Here is a 7,731-nt window from a genome sequence, read left to right as displayed (position 1 = left end):
GTGTAAATAAGTCATCTGTCTGCTGCGTGGACTGTATGCTCTTTATGCTTGAGGAGGTTGTGAGAACACTGAAGAGGAGTAGCTGAATGCTTTGAAAGAAGCAGAATGCACAAACTGCTGATGTGGCAGATCCTGTCTTTGAAGTCAACTTGTAGGCAGTGTTCTAGTTCTTTCGTAGTCAGAAATATTTTCCAATCATTCGCATGACATTCCAGGAGTGCCCGGACATTGCAGATGTGAGCAGCTGTTGCCGAACTATTCACATCTGTGAGTCAGCTTCCTACCAGTTGAGCTCATGGAAATGCTGCTTGCACGGAGACAGTAATTCTGTTTATTTTTAAATCATTTCAAATTTGGCGGCTTTCAGTGCTCAAAAAAGGAAGTTTAGAGCATAATACTCTCCGTTTCAATGTAGGAGATGGTGTTAATTTGGATTTTAAAAGTCACTTCTCTTTGAATGAACTCGAAATTTGACTGAGAGTGCTGTTGATGTTAAGCAAGAGATGAGAAAAATGAAACGCTGATGGAATCTGTACTGGATCTGCTTTACAGAAGGAAGGATTTTAGCCAATGTGGAAGAGGAACAATGTGGGAGACATGGCTCCACAAAACCTTAAGTATGGCCGAAAAGAAAAGTGTTGTAGCAACTGTTGTTTATGTTTGAGGTCATATGTTTGAGTTGATTTGCACATGATGTTTAATTTACTTGCTGTCCTAATTCCAGCAGATTTGGAACTATATTTGAAAAATTCAGTGTATTTGGGCTGTGATACGTAGATCCACCGTGATTAGTTGCATGTGCAAAATCCAACAACCAGGATTGTAAAACTCCAGGTGATATTTAAATGTACTTATATTGCTTTCATTACTTGCACTTATCATTGCAGCACGGATAGCATTTTGGCCTCAGCTGTATGTGCAAGTAGGAAGCTGTCTTTGCAATGTCATCACAGTGAGGTAACTGAAAGGCAATCTTTGGTACCTGCATATTCATCTGTGTTTACAGAGTACTACTTACTGACTTCTGTTGATTAAAAATCAAAACCTGAGTTTTGGTTAGGAAGAAAACATTGTCAACACAGGAAAACTAAGTTAAAATAAGGACTTTGCACTATATGTATGTTACTAATGCTGGTAAAGGGCAAACATAACTGAAGTCACATACTGTCGGTGATGCAAGATATACCTATTCCAGTCAGCATCAACAGCCTTACACTTGGCTTTCAGCTTGTCTGACAAAAGCAGTCATTAATAAAATTATAATATAATGGGAGTGCACTAAAACCTCCATTGCTTACCAGCATGGAAGGGATTCCCCTGTAGAAAATGGGTCTTGGCAACTTATCAAAAATTCATAAGATTTGTTTTCATATGTATGGGAATGAAGATGAATACAATATAAATAGCAAAATAAATATTACTTAAATTTTGCTCATGGTAATAAAATGCAAATAACAGAAGAATTGTAAGTATTTGTCATGAAACATTCTGGTGGAATTTGTGATGCTAGATAAAGCGATTGTTTAAAAAGTGATTGCCAGTGTTAATTAAATTCATGGGGGGGGGGGTTGTTTCTCATATTTTTTGTTCAAAATTTCAATTTTCCATAGAAAATCATTTGAGTAAAATACAAATCCTACAATTCTTGCTTTTTTTGAAAATTAACAAACCATTTACACTAAGAAATTAGTAATTGAGAAATTGTTATTATTTTAATGGATTTTATGATACTATATTTTTCACCAAGCTTTCCAATAATAATTAGCATTATTTGATACCATTTCGTAGAAGTGATATTAGTGGGGCATACTTTCTAAAATAAAATTACAATTTAATGAAAAATAATTACATGAATGTGTCTGCATTTCAAGTTTCAATATTGCTAAACTTCTCAGAATATGGGACCATTGGTTGTTATTTATTGGATATCAATACTGTCCAAAGAAAGCAGTTCTTGAACCATTGTTGTGCTTGGTGAAGGAGCCCCTAAAATATTGTTTGTTTGTTCATTGACTGGTGCAACAACTTCTAAGTCTGACTGCCATGCATCTATCTGACCTGTGTTGCCCTTGCACGTTCCTGAAGTCAAATGTATTTGGTCAATTATATCCTTTATTCATTTTTTCCTTCACTTCCCCTCCATCAATATTTCCCTCTAATTTCTGCTGTATATGATGGTAATATGGTATCTTTCTCTCTTTGATGTTATATGTGAATTTCTTATTTTCTCAAGCCATCTCATATACTTCCTACAAATACTCATGTCTATGCACACTATATTGACATTCTCCTATTTGTCCACATCTTGAATATATACAATCACCTCTTTGCTCCTGTTTCTGAGTTCTTTAACATGAGAGATAAAATGTAGTACTTTAGCATTCTTTTCCAAACTTTCAGGTTCCTGTGCTGGATCCACACTGACCCTGTAACTAGGAGCCATGGCTTTTACTTTTGATTATAATGCATGAATGTCACTGAATGTCTAGAGGACATAGTTAGTTAGATTTTCTCTTGTTGGAGAGGAGGTCTGGAGCTGAATGACCCTGGCTGAACCCAAATTCAAGTTTATTGAGCAGGTTATTTCAAAGCAAGAGCTGCTTGATATCACTGTTGATGATTCCTTCCATCACCTCACTGATGTTTGAGAATAGACTGATAGGCTGAGTTTGCAAATGCTTCAGTGTTACTTTTAGCACTGATGAGATGGGCTCCCCTATCATTGAAAATGCGTCTATTTGTGGAGCTGCCTCCTCCAGTGAGTTGTTTAATTCTCCACAACCGTTTTGTGACTGGATATGGCTAGAATGCAAAATGTAGATCTAATCCAATGGTTGTGGAAACACTTAGCTCTATCTATCACTTGCTGATTATACCATATGCAAATGTTCCTGTGTTATAGCTTCACCAGACTGATATTTCATTTTTACGAATGTCTGTTGTTGCTTCTGCAATCTTCTTCAACCAGTGTTGATCCTCTCGTTTAATAGATTAGATTATCTACGGTGAGAAAACAGGCTATTTGGCCTAACAAGTCCACACCGACCCTCCGAAGAGCAATCCACCCGCTTCACTAGTGCACCTAACACTATGGGCAATTTAGCATGGCCAATTCACCTAACCTGACCGACTTTGGACTGTGGGAGGAAACCAGAGCACCTGGAGGAAACCCACACAGACACTGGAAGAATGTGCAAACTCCACACAGGCAGTTGCCCGAGACGGGAATCGAACCCAGGTCCCTGGCGCTGTGAGGCAGCAGTGCTAACCACTGATCCACATGCTGCCCCAAAATAATAGTAATGGTACAGTGGAGGAATATACTTATTTTAAAGATTACAGATTGTATTAGAGTATTATTCCATTGTTGCTGATTGCCCATTGTATTTACAAGTTCTCAGTTTTGAGTTGCTAGATCTATTTGAAGTCTATTCCATTTGATATGGTGGTATTGCATTCCACAGTGGAGGGTATATTCAATGCGAAGACAGGATTTAGTCTCCATGAGGACTGTATAGTGACTGTTTATTATTGATGAAGCAGCGGTGGCAGTTCCTAGTTGTGTTAGGGCTGAAGCCAGGATCTTCTGGTTATCAGCAAGGTGGCAGCAGTAGCTCCTGATTGTGGTGGGCCAGAGCCGAGGACTCCTGGTTATTGGCCTGGTAGTGACAACAGAGTAGGGGCACACGGTTGTGGGATGAGTGTAGGTCCAACAGGCACCCCCCATTAGTGACGTGTTGGTGAGATGTGCCCTGCGACAAAGAGATGATGCCTGAAGAGTGGTGATCTTGTGGATCTGGCGCAGGTGCCCTTGGTAAGCGAGCTCACGACTTGTGGCAGAGGTAGTGGAATGAAGATGGATTCTTTCTTTTAGCTATATCTTTTTATTCTTTAACTATTCAAAATGGTGCCAGATTGTGGTGACAGTTAAAGCTTTTTACGATATTTTACTGTGTTGTTCATTGTAGAATACAAGTGTCAATAAGTCATCATTTATGCATCTGTGGAAGGCAAATTGGTGAGAATCAAATCAAGTAGCTTTTTTCCCTCACCTGATTACTGGATATGTTTATTGTAGGAGCAGTAAATTTAGTAGAACAGGTACATATATTGTTCATTCTTATGTCCTGTATTTCTGCGGCAATAGAGCTCCATGTTTTCAGAGCAATGAATTATATATTTAGGACTGATAGCATCTGTAAATACTGGTATATTTTCAAATTAAATTGCTGAAGTTAATAAACCTTTTCAATGAATCCAATGCTTCATTATGAATATTTTTAACTTATCTTGACACCAGATGACCAATTTCCCACATAAGATAAGGTCAAAGAAGTATGCTCAGACAGTCTTACACCTCTTTCAAACATGCCTGCAACCTGTTCATTGGCCTTACTTCCAAGTCACAGTATCAATAACATATCATCACTTGTCACCCAGGAAATTTGGATCAAAATTCAGGAAAAAGTAAATCCAACTTGTGAAATAGAATTGCTTGCGTAAGACAATAGTTCTGCAGGGGATTACTCTGCAGAATTCTACATTGTTACTCTGAATTCTACATTGGCTCCTCCCATTCTATTGATGTTACACATGAGCTGTAGGTGGAGATGAGAAGTCCTATTCTAGTTATTGGAGGGACCCTGAGGTCCTTGTAATTATGCTTGTCCTAACATAGTTGTACTTACCACTATCTTGCAATAAACCATCTTGTTATCTAAGAAGAGTGATCTTTTGTAGATGCTCTGCCGTGCACATTCTACTCCTAGCTCAATGGATAAGCCATGATATCAGATAATTATCTCTACATATACTGGTAGAGGTGGCAAATAACACAATTGTAACAGGAGTGTTCATCTGGGAAAATAACAGTTTTTGGTAGGGTAAAAGCAGAGAGCTTGACTTGTGGGTAAGTCTTGGAGTGGAGGGCATAACCTCAGAATAAGGAGTAGCCAAGTGAAGACAAAAGATGAAGAGGAATTCTTTCATTTCTGATAGGTGGCCCTTCTGCAGGATGGATATTAACAAACTGGAAAAGGTGCAGAAAAGATTTACAAGAATGTTACCAAAACTGGAAGATTTGAGTTATACAGAGAGGCTGGATGGGCTGGGACTTCTTTCCCTGGAGTGTGGGAAGCTGAGGGGTGACCTGAAAGTGGTGTATAAAATCATGAGGTGCATAGATAAGGTGAATATCCAGGGTCTTTTCCCCATAGTAAGGGAGTCCAAGATGAGAGAACATAGGTTTAAGGTGAGAATGGAATGATTAAAAAGGAACCTGAGGGGGTAACCTTTTCATGCAGAGGGTGGTACATATATGGAACAAGCTGTCAAAGGCAGTGGTAAGTTACAACATTTAAAAGACATTTGGATAGTTGTGTGGATATGAAAGATTTAAGACCTTAAGACCATAAGATCTAGAGGGATATGGGCCAAAGACAGGCAAATGCGATTAATTCATTTTAGGAAACTTGGTTGACATGGATGAGTTGGGCTGAACAGCCTGTTTCCATGCTGTATGACTCTATGATTCACAACTGATAATTTGCACACAGAAAAATATGTACCTATTGCATAAAGGCTCGACCTTTGGTTTCTGTGAGCCACACTACTTGAAAGATTATTTAAAAGTTGAATATTCTCAATGACAACTTACTGTTGAAACTCGCAGACTGTTATGACTAGTAGCTATAAATATTCCAAAGTGTAAGCATGAGGAATGCGAGTTACAGTGTGATACCTCATTTGCGTTAAGGTAGGCCTCTGTACTGCTTGCTTTAATATGACGAAGTTTTTATAACAGCAGCAGTTTATTAGGCCCATCGAGTCTGGTTTTTCTCCACTGGTGAAATCCCAGTTTTGCTCTCCATTATCCTTAGTATATTTTTTCAAGCAACTATTTAATCCTGTTTTAAAAGTAACGAGAAAATCTGTTTAAATATGAGTTTTTTTTGTCCTTCATTTATGAGAAGTGGATGTAACTGACTGTTAGTATTTAATGTCCCTCCTAATTGCTGTTGAGAAGGTGGTGATGATCTGCCCTCTTGGACCACTATAGTTCATGTCATATAGATATATTCTCAGTGCTGTGAGAGGTGGGGGAGTTTCAGGAATTTGATTCAGCAACAGAGAAAAAAATTGTAAAATAGAACCATGTTGTTTGGAAGAGTCTCTTTGCCAAGTCAAGATATAGTACTGAGTTGAGAAGGTATGAGACTTGGGAGGGAATCTTGCATGGGAACATAGGAACATGAACAGGATTAGGCCTTTCACCCCCTCGACCATGTTCTGCTATTCAATAAGATCATGGCTGATCTGTAGCCAAACTCCATCTGAAATGGTGTGCAGCTGTGCTATGGTGCTAATGGTATGAATATTGATCAATCATACAGTCATAAACATGGAAACAGATCCTTCGGTCCAACTCATCCATGTTGACCAAGTTCCATAAGTCCCATTTGCCTGTGTTTTGCTCATATCCCCCGAAACCTTTCCTATTCATGTAAATATCCAAATGTCTTTTAAATGTTGTAACTGTACTTGCATCTACCACTTCCTCAGGTAGCTCATTCCATAGATGAGCCACCTAAGTCTCTTTTAAATCTTTTACCTTAAGAAATTTGCCCCTATCGTTTTGAACTTCTCGACCCTAGGGAAAAAAAACTTTGCTATTCACCAATTTTTTTAAAGGAGCTATTTAATAATCCTCAGTGATGAGTTATCTTGGTGAGAAATAAAGGCTGCTGGGGAAGAATGCATCACCCATGGCGAAATAAGAAAGTCAAGGGTAGTATTAAATTGTTTCTTTCAATGAACAAATCTGCAAAATTAGTGATATGTCAGAGTTTAAGACCCAGGAAAGAATGACTTAAAATATAATAGAGGCAGAAAGCAGATTATGAGAGAAAGTTAGCTAATTATATAAAAACAGAAAATAGAGATTTTACAAGTATTTGAATAGTGGAAAAATAACTAAAGCTAGTGTTAATCCTTCAGACATAGAGTATGGAAAATCGCTAATAGAGTTGGTGAATGATTTGAACAGTTTTTTTGTGCCTGTTTTCATGTAGAAGAGTAAGAACACTTCTCATTGATAAATGACAGTAAAGAGATGAAAGGGTGGGATGAACTTAAAGCAAATACCATTACTAGGAAAAATGTCCTCGGAAATCTTTTGGAACGAAAAGCTGACAAGTCTCTTAGATTGGATAGCCTGCATCTTAAGGTCTTTGCAGTGGTTTAGGAAGGTGGCTTACCACTGCCCTCTCCAGGTCACTTATGGATTGGCATTAAATGGCATTAATCCACCTTCTTTGACAATGTTTTAAAAAAATCTGTTGAAGTTTTTTGACAAAGTAAAACATTGAGTTGGCTGGAGACTTGGAGCTAATCAGCCATGATCTTGTTGAATAGCAGGTCAGGCTTGAGGGACTGAATAACCTATTTCTTATTTTCCTATTTCTTTTATTTGTATCACCAACAAAGTTTGAGTTGGTTTGGAGTTTAAAAAAAAAGTCAAAACAACAGCAGTTTGAAAAGGGAGAAGAGCAGACAAAGGAAGCACATGGTGAGGACAGTGCAGGAGAGTGACAGAGAGAGAGAGAGAGAGAACCTGCACAGTTACTGCCTTTGCTGTTTTTGAATTCATGTGTCGCTGGACGTCAGAGTGCATCTGGGAAAATTAACAAACAGTGAATTTCACATCTAATCTTGGAGGAACCGTTTTGGGTG

The 7,731-nt window shown here is 38.3% G+C and overlaps 1 protein-coding gene across 1 annotated transcript in view; it reads left to right on the top strand.

Annotated features, from left to right (window-relative positions):
* Positions 1-309: 309 nt before the first annotated feature.
* The window catches only part of gjc2 (gap junction protein gamma 2), a 112,307-nt gene continuing 104,885 nt past the window's right edge, over positions 310-7,731 (top strand). The window contains exon 1 of the mRNA XM_043690799.2: positions 310-617. The gene's annotated coding sequence lies outside the window, so the exon portion shown is untranslated. The remainder of the gene's footprint in view (positions 618-7,731) is intronic.

This window comes from Chiloscyllium plagiosum, unplaced genomic scaffold, assembly GCF_037043375.1.
Source record: "Chiloscyllium plagiosum isolate Xiang-an unplaced genomic scaffold, Cpla_swu_hap1 HiC_scaffold_5, whole genome shotgun sequence".
Taxonomy (NCBI): domain Eukaryota; kingdom Metazoa; phylum Chordata; class Chondrichthyes; order Orectolobiformes; family Hemiscylliidae; genus Chiloscyllium; species Chiloscyllium plagiosum.
This window is presented reverse-complemented; position numbering and strand designations above follow the sequence as displayed.